This window comes from Dendrobates tinctorius, unplaced genomic scaffold (genome assembly GCF_039654945.1).
Source record: "Dendrobates tinctorius isolate UK_male_01 unplaced genomic scaffold, ASM3965494v1 ptg000211l, whole genome shotgun sequence".
NCBI lineage: Eukaryota > Metazoa > Chordata > Amphibia > Anura > Dendrobatidae > Dendrobates > Dendrobates tinctorius.
In genome coordinates, this window is record NW_027361878.1 from 19337687 (window position 1) to 19353372 (window position 15686).

Consider the following 15686-nt stretch of genomic DNA (forward strand, 5'->3'; position numbering starts at 1 on the left):
GCTTCCTCGGGGGGCGTGTCTAAGCAATGGGTGTGTTGAGTTTAAATACCAGCCTCAGCCAATCAGAAAGAATCTGTCTTCCATGCTTCAGCCAATGAATCAAACCCTTTCAAAAAGCACTATAGGGATGGTTGTATGGCGCATGTGCCGATCGCGCTCTACTCCACTTCACTAAAAGACATCCTGCCGCGGTCATAATGAACAGCCTCCTATCCCCCATCATCCAGTTGACGATGAGGGATGAACACCGTCAGTGTAACTGCCCACGGCATGCATGTCAGGAGGGTGCCGAACCGCGCATGCGCACTCCAATCCCATACTGCTCATATCATTGGCCCACATAACTAAACGGTTGAAGCGAAATTCAGTATATTAGTCATTGTAAAGCCTAAATGATCATTGTGCGTAAACATAATCACTATAATAACCTGAGCAAAGGGATTTCACAATATGAAAGTATTTGATATAAAAATATGTTGTTAAGTGTCGCGCAAATACCCACTAACTCTTCTCACAAAATTCGAAAGGACAAATATACATGCATAACACTTCAAAATGTCCATCAAAATATGCCCCATACTAAATGTGCATAATTATTACAAAGAATGTACAAAATTATCAATCACCAAACTACCGACAAAAAATGTCTGGAAATCCCAAGATACTATATTCTGAACCAAACCGTTGTGAAAAAATGATCAAAGTCCACCACATATAAAAAGCAGGAAGAAATCCTACATAGATGATTCTGTATAAATCCGTTTTCAGTATGGCTGCACTCGGATGGATTCCGATATCTTGCTTGTAGATTTTTCCCAGACTCTTCTTACATCATGGATAAAGCTCAGATAAAAGCAGGAAGAAATTCTGCGTAGATGATCCTGTATAAATGCCGTTTTTAGTATGGCTGCACTCGGATGGATTCCGATATCTTGCTTATTGGTTTTAACCCCAAACTCTTCTTTCATCATGGATGAGGCTCATATCAAAGCAGGAAGAAATTCTGCATAGATGATCCTGTTTAAATGCCGTTTTTAGCATGGCTGCACTCGGATGGATTCCGATATCTTGCTTATTGGTTTTAACCCCAAACTCTTCTTTCGTCATGGATGAGGCTCATACCAACAAACCCAAAATAAAACAGAAAAATGTAAGTACAACAATAACAGAAACAATAAAAACACCCAAACCCTAAAAATGATCAGGAGAAAACCCAATAATAACCTATAGAAACGCACCAAAACCAGCATTTTCATTAAGACCTTGAGGTTGCAAAGTACCCAATTTAAATATCCACCTACACTCCAATCTGGCAAGTTCTTTACCTAAATCCCCCCCTCAAGAGTTTAATACAATGCTGTCAATACCTTTAATTTTCAGCAACTGTGCCTTGCACCCATGGTATCTTTTAAAGTGTCTGGGTAATGTTTTGAGAACACTCTCATCTTCCACTGTTTTGGCCTTTTCTATATCTAAGCAATGCTCTCTGGTGCGAATTTTCAATTCACGGGTGGTTAGGCCCACATACACTTTATTACACGGGCATGTAGCATGATATATATTACCCCTTTACTTGAACATGTTAAATGTCTTCGGATTTCAAAAGATTTAGAACCATTGAAATTCTTAAAAGTATTAGCCCTAATCCAGTGGCGTAGCAACTGTTTGTGGCGCCCGGGGCGGTCGAAAAATTTGCCGCCCCTTTGGTCGTTGATAATTCGGAAGCATCCGAAGAGCCCACACTACACTCAAAGATCTAATTTTTAGTCTGCTACTAACTCTGCTATTATTTCTAAATTTCTAGACTTTCAACTTCTTGCAGTTCTCTATATGTATGTATTAGCTTGATGATGCTGGATGAAGACCTAATGGCTTTTTTTAATACTAATTTTTAATAATGTGACAGAAAAAAAAACAGAAAGTACAAATTATTTTGGCGGACAGGGGGCGGACACTGACAGCTTGGGGTCCCTGTGCAAGAAATGTGTCCGGGCCCCCCTCCTTTTATGGCGTCAAAGCTACGTGTGTGTATATATACATATATATATAGATTATTGATGTTATATAGCCACACACACACATACAGGTATATATTACATAGTCTCCTTTATTATGTATATCCCAATCCCCCACACCCCTCATTGTCCTCCTCCCCTCGCATCCCATTATTGTCCTCTCCCCCACCTCCATCATTTTCTTCTCCACCACTATCTTTGCTTTCTCCCCCACCACTCCCATCATTGCCCATTCCACCACCTCCATCATTTCCTCCTCCTCCACCACCCCCATTTATTGCCCTTTCCACCACCACCATCATTGCATTCTCACCCACAACCCCATCATTGCCCTCTCGACCATCACCCCATCATTGTCTTCTCCCCATCACTGCCTTCTCCATCACCCCATCACTGCCTTCTCCCCATCACTCCCATCATTGCCTGCTCCATCACCCCATCACTCCCATCATTGTCTGCTCCATCACCCCATCATTGCCTGCTCCATCACCCCCATCATTGCCTGCTCCATCACGCCATCACTCCCATCACTGCCTTCTCCATCACCCCATCACTGCCTTCTCCATCACCCCATCACTGCCTTCTCCATCACCCCCATCATTGCCTGCTCCATCACCCCATCACTCCCATCATTGCCTTCTCCATCACCCCATCACTGCCTTCTCCATCACCCCATCACTGCCTTCTCCATCACCCCATCACTGCCTTCTCCATCACCCCATCACTGCCTTCTCCATCACCCCATCACTGCCTGCTCCATCACCCACATCATTGCCTGCTCCATCACCCCCATCACTCCCATCATTGTCTGCTCCATCACCCCATCACTGCCTGCTCCATCACTCCCATAATTGTCTGCTCCATCACCCCATCATTGCCTGCTCCATCACCCCCATCACTCCCCTCACTGCCTGCTCCATCACCCCATCATTGTCTGCTCCATCACCCCATCATTGTCTGCTCTATCACCCCATCACTGCCTGCTCCATCACCCCATCATTGTCTGCTCCATCACCCCATCACTGCCTGCTCCATCACCCCATCACTGCCTGCTCCATCACCCCATCATTGTCTGCTCCATCACCCCATCACTGCCTTCTCCATCACCCCATCATTGTCTGCTCTATCACCCCATCACTGCCTGCTCCATCACCCCATCATTGTCTGCTCCATCACCCCATCACTGCCTGCTCCATCACCCCATCATTGTCTGCTCCATCACCCCATCATTGTCTGCTCCATCACCCCATCACTGCCTGCTCCATCTCCCCATCACTGCCTGCTCCATCACCCCCATCACTGCCTGCTCCATCACCCCCATCACTGCCTGCTCCATCACCGCATCACTGCCTTCTCCATCACCCCCATCACTGTCTGCTCCTTCACCCCATCACTGCCTTCTAGACCATCACTCCCATCACTGCCTGCTCCATCATACACACAGACATACACACAGACATACACACACAGAGACATACATACATACATACACACATACATACACACAAGACACCACCTCTCTCCTCTCACCTGTCCGCAGCATCGCCAGCGCTTCCTCCCTCACACAGCAGCGGCCGCTGAATGATGACGTCATTCAGCGGCGCTCCTCTGTGTGAAACAGGAAGCGCGGCCTCCGGGCAGGAAGCAGGACGGACCCTTGCCGCTCCGTTCCTGCTATTCACTCTTGCAGGCAGCGGAGCTGCCGTGATCGCATCGCTCCCTGCCCGCCGCTGCACTGCACTGCAGGGTGGAATTGCTGCTGCCGCGCCGCCCCCACACACATGCCGCCTGGGGCGGACCGCCCCCCCGCCCCCCCCACGCTACACCAGTGCCCTAATCAAATTAGCACAAGCCTTACATACTCCACATGGAAAAAAGCCCGGATTATCACACCTAGTGGATTTAATCTTTTTGTTGGATTCAAAGTGGCTGTGCACCAGACAATCACGTAATGTCCGCGAGCGTTTGGCTACCATTGAAGGATTTGGATCCAGAATTTTACTTAAGGTCGGGTCACTCAATAAAACATTCCAGTGTTTATTTAAAATATTCCTCAATTGACTCCATTGATCATGGAAAGTGGTTATAAACCTCACCTTGTTCCCTGATGAGCATCAGCATCTGATGATGGAGAGCTTTCTACGACTGTATTTCGCAAAAAAACAGCTACTAATTCCCTCTTGCATGCGGAATCCTTTCATCCAAAAACTATGATACAAGGAATTCCGATTGGCCAATTTTTACGTATTAAACGCATTTGCTCAGATGACCATCAGTTCGAATTACAAGCCAAAGAGTTATCACAACGTTTCAGAGAACGCAACTATAGCCATAGGAGTATTCGCAAAGGTTACAATAGAGCAAAACAGACGCCGAGGGATTCTCTGTTGTGTAGGGCACAGAATAATCACTCATCAGGGAACAAGGTGAGGTTTATAACCACTTTCCATGATCAATGGAGTCAATTGAGGAATATTTTAAATAAACACTGGAATGTTTTATTGAGTGACCCGACCTTAAGTAAAATTCTGGATCCATATCCATCAATGGTAGCCAAATGCTCGCGGACATTACGTGATTGTCTGGTGCACAGCCACTTTGAATCCAACAAAAAGATTAAATCCACTAGGTGTGATAATCCTGGCTTTTTTCCCTGTGGAGTAGGTAAGGCTTGTGCTAATTTGATCAGGGCTAATACTTTTAAGAATTTCAATGGTTCTAAATCTTTTGAAATCCGAAGACATTTAACATGTTCAAGTAAAGGGGTAATATATCATGCCATATGCCCGTGTAATAAAGTGTATGTGGGCCTAACCACCCGTGAATTGAAAATTCGCACCAGAGAGCATTGTTTAGATATAGAAAAGGCCAAAACAGTGGAAGATGAGAGTGTTCTCAAAACATTACCGAGACACTTTAAAAGATACCATGGGTGCAAGGCACCACCCTACCCGCGTCCTCCGTTCTGCTGATGACCTGAGGTTAGTATCCTCAATAGTCAGAACCTCCCACTCCCGTCTCCAAGACTTTACACGTGCCGCGCCAATTCTTTGGAATGCACTTCCCAGGTCAATACGATTAGTCCCCAATCCCCACAATTTTAAGCGTGTCCTGAAAACGCATTTATTCAGACTGGCCTATCGCCTCAACACATTAACCTAATCTATCCCTGTGTGGCACAGCCAAAAGTTTTACCATAACCAGGTTCCCCGCATCATGTTCCCACATGCTTTATGCATCCATTAGCCCTCTGTGTCTGTACTGTTACACACTTAACATTATGGCTGGTCCATACAATCAGGGCAACTGTTACCACCCACCTTTCGTGTCTACCTCTTTCCTCATAGACTGTAAGCTTGCGAGCAGGGCCCTCATTCCTCTTGGTATTTGTTATAATCTACTGTATGTGATTATTGTTATGCTGTAATGTCTATTGTCTGTACAAATCCCCTCTGAAACGTAAAGTGCTGTGGAATATGTCGGCGCTATAAAAATAAAATTTATTATTATTATTATTAAGGCACAGTTGCTGAAAATTAAAGGTATTGACAGCATTGTATTAAACTCTAGAGGGGGGGATTTAGGTAAAGAACTTGCCAGATTGGAGTGTAGGTGAATATTTAAATTGGGTACTTTGCAACCTCAAGGTCTTAATGAAAATGCTGGTTTTGGTGCGTTTCTATAGGTTATTATTGGGTTTTCTCCTGATCATTTTTAGGGTTTGGGAGTTTTTATTGTTTCTGTTATTGTTGTACTTACATTTTTCTGTTTTATTTTGGGTTTGTTGGTATGAGCCTCATCCATGACGAAGGAAGAGTTTGGGGTTAAAACCAATAAGCAAGATATCGGAATCCATCCGAGTGCAGCCATGCTAAAAACGGCATTTAAACAGGATCATCTATGCAGAATTTCTTCCTGCTTTGATATGAGCCTCATCCATGACGAAAGAAGAGTTTGGGGTTAAAACCAATAAGCAAGATATCGGAATCCATCCGAGTGCAGCCATACTAAAAACGGCATTTATACAGGATCATCTACGCAGAATTTCTTCCTGCTTTTATCTGAGCTTTATCCATGACGTAAGAAGAGTCTGGGAAAAATCTACAAGCAAGATATCGGAATCCATCCGTGTGCAGCCATACTGAAAACGGATTTATACAGAATCATCTATGTAGGATTTCTTCCTGCTTTTTATATGTGGTGGACTTTGATCATTTTTTCACAACGGTTTGGTTCAGAATATAGTATCTTGGGATTTCCAGACATTTTTTGTCGGTAGTTTGGTGATTGATAATTTTGTACATTCTTTGTAATAATTATGCACATTTAGTATGGGGCATATTTTGATGGACATTTTGAAGTGTTATGCATGTATATTTGTCCTTTCGAATTTTGTGAGAAGAGTTAGTGGGTATTTGCGCGACACTTAACAACATATTTTTATATCAAATACTTTCATATTGTGAAATCCCTTTGCTCAGGTTATTATAGTGATTATGTTTACGCACAATGATCATTTAGGCTTTACAATGACTAATATACTGAATTTCGCTTCAACCGTTTAGTTATGTGGGCCAATGATATGAGCAGTATGGGATTGGAGTGCGCATGCGCGGTTCGGCACCCTCCTGACATGCATGCCGTGGGCAGTTACACTGACGGTGTTCATCCCTCATCGTCAACTGGATGATGGGGGATAGGAGGCTGTTCATTATGACCGCGGCAGGATGTCTTTTAGTGAAGTGGAGTGGAGCGCGATCGGCACATGCGCCATACAACCATCCCTATAGTGCTTTTTGAAAGGGTTTGATTCATTGGCTGAAGCATGGAAGACAGATTCTTTCTGATTGGCTGAGGCTGGTATTTAAACTCAACACACCCATTGCTTAGACACGCCCCCCCGAGGAAGCTGGGAGCGAAACGTGCATGTCGGGGTGGAGGGATTTTTCTCCCAGGGGACTTCTATTAACGCTGCCAGGATTCAGGTAATGGCCTCAGTAGCTCTAATGCTAACTAGTTTACATAGGTATACCATGGATGTTATTTTATAACTTTGGTTTATCTGAACCGATGAGCTTGTGCTGTGTAGTCATTATACTCTGCATGTTTGAGTAAACAGCAGACATTTATAGTATAGCTTTCCAGGAGCATACATCAACTGATTGCTTAGTAGCTATGAGGTTCTATACCATGCAGCAAAAAAATACATATAATGGGAGTTGCAGGTCCCTCTCTTTTTGCACTGATCTTGGAAACTTGTATGTCTTTTAATGTTTTGATATTTGTATTAATAAAAGTAATTATATTTTACCATTTGAAATGCTCTGGTGTTGATCTGTACTCCAATTGGAGGTGATCTTGGATTTTAATAATATATACCTGACAGGAGCCCGTACAGTCTGTATCTACAATAATATATACCTGACAGGAGCCCATACAGTCTATATCTACAATAATATATACCTGACAGGAGCCCGTACAGTCTGTATCTACAATAATATATACCTGACAGGAGCATGTACAGTCTATATCTACAATAATATATACCTGACAGGAGCCCATACAGTCTATATCTACAATAATATATACCTGACAGGAGCCCGGACAGTCTATATCTACAATAATATATACCTGACAGGAGCCCGTACAGTCTGTATCTACAGTAATATATACCTGACAGGAGCCCGTACAGTCTGTATCTACAGTAATATATACCTGACAGGAGCCCGTACAGTCTGTATCTACAATAATATATACCTGACAGGAGCCTGTACAGTCTGTATCTACAATAATATATACCTGACAGGAGCCCATACAGTCTGTATCTACAATAATATATACCTGACAGGAGCCCGTACAGTCTGTATCTACAATAATATATACCTGACAGGAGTCCGTACAGTCTATATCTACAATAATATATACCTGACAGCGGCCCGTACAGTCTATATCTACAATAATATATACCTGACAGGAGCCCATACAGTCTATATCTACAATAATATATACCTGACAGCGGCCCATACATTCTGTATCTACAATAATATATACCTGACAGGAGCCCATACAGTCTATATCTACAATAATATATACCTGACAGGAGCCCATACAGTCTATATCTACAATAATATATACCTGACAGGAGCCCATACATTCTGTATCTACAATAATATATACCTGACAGCGGCCCATACATTCTGTATCTACAATAATATATACCTGACAGCGGCCCATACAGTCTGTATCTACAATAATATATACCTGACAGGAGCCCATACAGTCTGTATCTACAATAATATATACCTGACAGGAGCCCATAAAGTCTGTATCTACAATAATATATACCTGACAGGAGCCCATACAGTCTATATCTACAATAATATATACCTGACAGCGGCCCATACATTCTGTATCTACAATAATATATACCTGACAGCGGCCCATACAGTCTGTATCTACAATAATATATACCTGACAGCGGCCCATACAGTCTGTATCTACAATAATATATACCTGACAGCGGCCCATAAAGTCTGTATCTACAATAATATATACCTGACAGGAGCCCGTACAGTCTGTATCTACAATAATATATGCCTGACAGCGGCCCATACAGTCTGTATCTACAATAATATATACCTGACAGGAGCCCATACAGTCTGTATCTACAATAATATATACCTGACAGGAGCCCGTACAGTCTATATCTACAATAATATATGCCTGACAGCGGCCCATACAGTCTGTATCTACAATAATATATACCAGACAGGAGCCCATACAGTCTGTATCTACAATAATATATACCTGACAGGAGCCCGTACAGTCTATATCTACAATAATATATACCTGACAGCGGCCCATACAGTCTGTATCTACAATAATATATACCTAACAGGAGCCATACAGTCTGTATCTACAATAATATATACCTGACAGCGGCCCATACAGTCTGTATCTACAATAATATATACCTGACAGGAGCCCATACAGTCTGTATCTACAATAATATATACCTGACAGGAGCCCGTACAGTCTATATCTACAATAATATATACCTGACAGCGGCCCATACAGTCTGTATCTACAATAATATATACCTAACAGGAGCCATACAGTCTGTATCTACAATAATATATACCTGACAGCGGCCCATACAGTCTGTATCTACAATAATATATACCTGACAGCGGCCCATACAGTCTGTATCTACAATAATATATACCTGACAGGAGTCCGTACAGTCTATATCTACAATAATATATACCTGACAGGAGCCGTACAGTCTATATCTACAATAATATATACCTGACAGGAGCCGTACAGTCTGTATCTACAATAATATATACCTGACAGGAGCCGTACAGTCTGTATCTACAATAATCTATACCTGACAGGAGCCCGTACAGTCTATATCTACAATAATATATACCTGACAGGAACCCGTACAGTCTATATCTACAATAATATATACCTGACAGGAGCCCGTACATGACACTAGAATGTATGTGCTCCTTCAAGGTATAAATGATTAAAGCCAGCAGAAAATATGGCCTCCTTCCAGGTCCTAACTGCAGCCCATACAGTCTAGCCGGCTCACTACTGAAGATGCTAGACTGTATGGGCTCCTGTCAGGTATATATTATTGTAGATATAGGATGTACATACTCCTGTCTGCTATCTTCAAGAAACTATACCTGGAAGGAGCCCATACAGTCTAGCATCTTCAGTAGTGAGCCGGCTAGACTGTATGGGCTGCAGTTAGGACCTGGAAGGAGGCCATATTTTCGGCTGGCTTTAATAATTTATACCTTGAAGGAGCACATACAGTCTAGGCTGTAGACGTTGTTAAACTGCACAGATCCAGTCAGTCCCACCATTCAACATCAGAGACGCTCTCACAAATCACTTAACCATCTGCTCACTCTTTCTATCCTCCTCCTAGTCGCAGGAGACATTGCTCCCAACCCTGGTCCCCCATGTTATAGAAAGTCAAACCCCCCAGCTGCTACACTCAGAAACCCCTCTAATCTTATTAATATTCCCTGCATGCCATCTGTCTCTCTTAATTGTGCACTTTGGAATTCTCGCTCAGTGTGTAACAAACTCTCCTTCATCCATGACTTTTTCCTTTCTAATTCTCTTAACCTCCTGGCTCTTACTGAAACCTGGATCCAGCAGTCAGACACGACCGCTGCTGCTGCTCTTTCATACGGGGGGGCTTCACTTCTCTCATACCCCAAGATCAGACAATAGAGCTGGTGGAGGCGTTGGTCTGCTCCTATCACCAAAATGTACCTTTCAGGTTATCCCTCAAGTACCCTCACTTGTCTTCCCTTCTTTTGAGGTCCATGCCGTCAGACTCTACACCCCCTTCTCCATGCGAGTGGCGGTGGTGTATCGTCCTCCCGGCCCCTTCCATCAGTTCCTGGATCATTTTGCCACTTGGCTTCCACATTTTCTCTCCTGTGACATCCCTACCCTCATCATGGGAGATTTCAACATCCCCATTGCTCTTCCCCTCTCCCCATCTGCTACTCACCTTTTATCTCTAACCTCCTCATTTGGCCTTTCGCAGCTTACTAATTCTCCAACGCATGAAGACGGAAACTCCCTCGACTTGGTCTTCTCTCGGCTTTGTGCAGTGGATGATTTTGCAAACTCCCCTCTCCGGCTCTCTGACCACAATCTTCTTTCATTCTCTATCAAGAACTGCCAGGCCGCTCAGGTCACCCCCACTGTCCAGACTTATAGAAACATACAGGCCATTAACACCCAGAAACTTATGAAGAACTTGCAGTCTTCATTGGCCCCTATCTCCTCCCTCTCATGTCCTGATTCTGCACTGAAGAATTACAATGAAACACTTCAAACTGCCCTGGATGAATTTGCACCCCCTATAAATAGAACACCACAACGCAGACGGCGACAACCCTGGCACACGGTGCAAACACGTTTCCTGCAGCGGTGCTCCAGGTGCGCCGAACGTCTGTGGAGAAAATCCAATCTACCCGAAGATTTCATCCATTTTAAGTTTATGCTTAGAACATACAACACTGCCCTTCACCTCTACAAACAAACCTATTTCAACACCCTCATCACCTTACTGTCCAATAACCCGAAACGTCTCTTTGACACTTTTCATTCTCTACTCAACCCAAGAGTACAGGCCCCAACCACGGAGCTCCGAGCTGACGATCTGGCCAATTACTTCAAAGAAAAAATTGACCAGATCCGACAGGAAATTATCTCCCAATCACCTCATACCATGCACTGTCCTCCCTCCCCCACTGCATCTAACTCACTCTCTGATTTTGAACCAGTCACAGAAGAAGAAGTAAGCAGGCTCCTTGCATCTTCTCGCCCAACTACTTGCACCAGTGACCCATTTCCGTCACAGCTCCTCCAGTCCCTTTCCCCTGCTGTCACCCCTCACCTAACTAAAATATTTAACCTCTCTCTCTATTCTGGTATTTTTCCCTCCTCATTTAAGCATGCCATCATACATCCACTACTTAAAAAAACATCCCTAGACCAAAACTGTGCCACTAACTATAGACCTGTCTCTAATCTTCCCTTCATCTCTAAACTCCTGGAACGCCTGGTCCACTCCCGTCTTATCCGCTATCTCTCAGAAAACTCTGTTCTCGACCCTCTCCAATCCGGTTTCCGCTCTTTACACTCCACTGAAACTGCCCTCACTAAAGTCTCTAATGATCTGCTAACAGCTAAATCAAATGGTCATTACTCCATGCTAATTCTCTTGGATCTCTCTGCAGCATTCGACACTGTGGATCATCAGCTCCTCCTCACTATGCTCCATTCCATTGGCCTCAAGGACACCGTTCTCTCCTGGTTCTCCTCCTATCTCTCCGACCGCTCCTTTACTGTTTCTTTTGCCGGTTCCTCCTCCTCTCACCTTCCCCTTACTGTTGGGGTTCCTCAAGGATCGGTTCTAGGCCCCCTCCTCTTCTCCTTGTACACTGCCCCTATTGGTCAAACAATCAGTAGATTTGGTTTCCAGTACCATCTCTATGCTGATGACACCCAATTATACGCTTCTTCTCCTGACATCACGCCAGCCTTTCTAGAAAACACTGGCGATTGTCTAAACGCTGTGTCTAATATCATGTCCTCACTATATCTGAAACTGAACCTGTCAAAGACTGAACTCCTGGTGTTTCCTCCCTCTACTAATGTACCTATACCCGACATTGCCATTTCCGTGTGTGGTTCCACTATTACTCCCCAGCAACATGCCCGCTGTCTTGGGGTCATACTTGATTCCGAGCTTTCCTTTGCCCCCCACATTCGATCACTGGCTCGCTCTTGTCATCTGCACCTCAAAAACATTTCTAGAATTCGACCTTTTCTTACTTTTGACTCTGCAAAAACTCTTACTGTTTCTCTTATTCATTCTCGTCTCGACTATTGTAACTCTCTTCTAATCGGTCTCCCTCTTACCAAACTCTCCCCTCTCCAATCTGTCTTGAATGCTGCAGCCAGGATCATATTCCTCGCCAATCGTTACACCGATGCCTCTACCTTGTGCCAGTCATTACACTGGCTACCCATCCACTCCAGAATTCAGTATAAACTTATTACCCTCACTCACAAAGCCCTCCATGGCTCAGCACCACCCTACATCTCCTCCCTTGTTTCAGTATACCACCCTACCCGCGCCCTCCGTTCTGCTGATGACCTGAGGTTAGCATCCTCAATAATCAGAACCTCCCACTCCCGTCTCCATGACTTTACTCGTGCCGCACCAATTCTTTGGAATGCACTTCCCAGGTCAATACAATTAGTCTCCAATCCCCACAATTTTAAGCGTGCCCTGAAAATGCATTCATTCAGACTGGCCTACCGCCTCAACACATTAACCTAATCTATCCCTGTGTGGCAGAGCCAAAAGTTTTACCATAACCAGATTCCCCGCATCATGTTCCCACATGCTTTATGCATCCATTAGCCCTCTGTGTCTGTACTGTTACACACTTAGCATTATGGCTGGTCCATACAATCAGGGTAACTGTTACCACCCACCTTTCGTGTCTACCTCTTTCCTCATAGACTGTAAGCTTGCGAGCAGGGCCCTCATTCCTCTTGGTATTTGTTATAATCTATGTGATTATTGTTATGCTGTAATGTCTATTGTCTGTACAAATCCCCTCTGAAATGTAAAGTGCTGCGGAATATGACGGCGCTATAGAAATAAAAGTTATTATTATATTATTATTATAGGCTCAACCCTAATTCCAAGTCTGCTGAAGGACCTCTGCTGACGTCATGCCCATGTGACCAGAAAGGGCGGTGCCTCTTCCTCCATAGAGCAGAGCAAGAGCAGAGAGAAAGCTGTGGGTGTCATGGCGGGAATGGGAGCTTTTTGTGCAGATTTGGAGTGTTTTGGGGGGTTATTCTCCATAGGGCACATGTCATAGCGGGATTTGGAGTGTTTTGGGGTTACAGATCAGGTAAGTGGATGTTCATGCAGGAGCTGGGAGTCTGCCTGGGGAGAAGGGGAGATGTTGCTTGCATGGAGCTGCATGGGCATGCTGGAGGGGGGTCTGCCTGGGGAGATGGGGGTGATGTTGCTTGCATGGGGCTGCTTATGCATGCTGGAGGGGGTTCTGGCTAGGGAGAAGGGAGTGATGTTGCTTGCATGGGGCTGCATGTGCATGCTGGAGGGCGGGCTGCCTGGGGAGAACAGGGTGATGATGCTTGCATGGGGCAGCATGCTGGAGGGGGTCTGCCTGAGAGAAGGGGGTGATGCTGCTTGCATGGAGCTGCATGTGCATGCTGGAGGGGAGTCTGCCTTGGCAGAAGGGGGTGATGTTGCTTGCATGGGGCTGCATGTGCATGCTGGGGGGTCTGCCTGGGGAGAAGTGAGTGATGATGCTTACATGGGGCTGCATTCTGGAGGGGGTCTGCCTGGGAGAAGGGGGTGATGCTTGCATGGGGCTGCATGTGCATGCTGGAGGGGGGACTGCCTGTGGAGAAGGGGGTGATGCTTGCATGGGGCTGCATGTGCATGCTGGAGGGGGGACTGCCTGTGGAGAAGGGGGTGATGCTTGCATGAGGCTGCATGTGCATGCTGGAGGGGGGTCTGCCTGGGGAGAAGGGGGTGATGTTGCTTGCATGGGGCTGCGTGTGCATGCTGGAGGGGGGACTGCCTGTGGAGAAGGGGGTGATGCTTGCATGGGGCTGCGTGTGCATGCTAAAGGGGGGGTCTACCTGGGGAGAAGGGGGTGATGTTGCTTGCATGGGATTGCATGGTGTGAGTCTGCCTGGGGAAGTGGGTGTAGGTTGCATGGGACTGCGTGCTCGGGGTCTGCCTAGGGAAGTGCACTGCCGCACGCCCTGCCGGGTGCGCTGCCGCTGTAACCAAGGGTTTCCCCCCGGCGCTGCATCTTTAAGGCTAGGGCCCCCCTGTTTTGGTGGCTGTGACGTGGTAGTGGGCTTCATACAGTCTGATCAGAATGTAAAGTAATAACCTCATGTTCAGGCTGTACATTTTAGCTGATGGGCATTAGATCACGGTGTGAATATTGGGAGGGGTGGCCATGTCTTTTTGTACAACTTAGGCAGGATTTTTCTTACATAAATGTCTTTGTTTTCTTCTAGGTGTTGTGGGTTTCCTCCATCTTCTTTCACCGTGCCCTCCACAGTAGTGACCTCTTTGGATGCCAATTCATCATTTGTCATCTCTCCACCAAGTGGAGTGCTGGTGCCTCCACCATCCATGTTCTGCCAAAATAGGTGTGACCCAGAGCCCCTCCGATGTCCTATAGATGAGTCTAAGATCTCTGAAATTACCCTCCCCTCTTCCGACGGCTTGCTAGGGTTGGTCCTGTGGGGGTCTACCACCTTTTGATTTCCTTTATCCAATATTTAGTTCTCACCTTTACCATATTTGCCTTACATACTGTCTATACTTTGATGCTTCTCTATGTCTTTTTTTCGGGGCTTTGTTTTATGTTATTTTTTGTTTTTTGGGTCATCCTAGGACGAATTATCTATGGCACAGGGCCCACCTAGATACCCTTCCCTTTACCCACGCTCGTGTCCTATAGTGTATTCAATGAGAAATGAATTTTGTGTTAAGTAACGCAATACAATTTCTCCTACGTCTCATTGGGGGACACAGACAGTGGGTGTTATGCTGCTTGCTACTAGGAGCACACTAAGTAAACCAGAAAAAAGTTAACTCCTCCCGTGCAGTATACACCCTCTCACTGGATGAGATCTCTCCAGTTCTTGCTTAGTGTTTGTAGGAGGCACTTGGATCTGACTTCAGACCCCACCATTTTTATTTTCCTTTTTGATTTTTCTGTAAATTTTTATTTTTTAATTAACGGATTGAAGGGGGCGACTGTTCCTTTCTACGCCCCGCTCTCCCCCGAACCAACAACAGGCAAGCACGCGGAGTATACCTCCCCGTATACTTTCCTGCGATGAATAGGGCTGATTCCTCTCGCGATGGTTCCTTTACTGTCCCGGTAATCCACAGGTACGAGGGCCCGAGGAGGGCTCTGGAGCGCGACAGACGAAGCATGGAATGCAATGGAAAAGACTGGAACAGCGCTTCCGAATTCCCTGAATCAACCCCATAGCTCTCCATCCCCCTGCCCATAGGGAGGGTCGATTGAGCATACCCCTTTAAGAACTCCT

At 45.2% G+C, this 15686-nt stretch overlaps 1 long non-coding RNA gene across 1 annotated transcript; it reads left to right on the top strand.

The window, feature by feature from the left end:
* Positions 1-6684: 6684 nt before the first annotated feature.
* On the top strand, positions 6685-15400 carry LOC141058343 (uncharacterized). The gene is made up of 3 exons (XR_012222144.1): positions 6685-7000; positions 13260-13372; positions 14640-15400. It is a non-coding gene; the product is annotated as an uncharacterized lncRNA (long non-coding RNA).
* Positions 15401-15686: the final 286 nt, after the last annotated feature.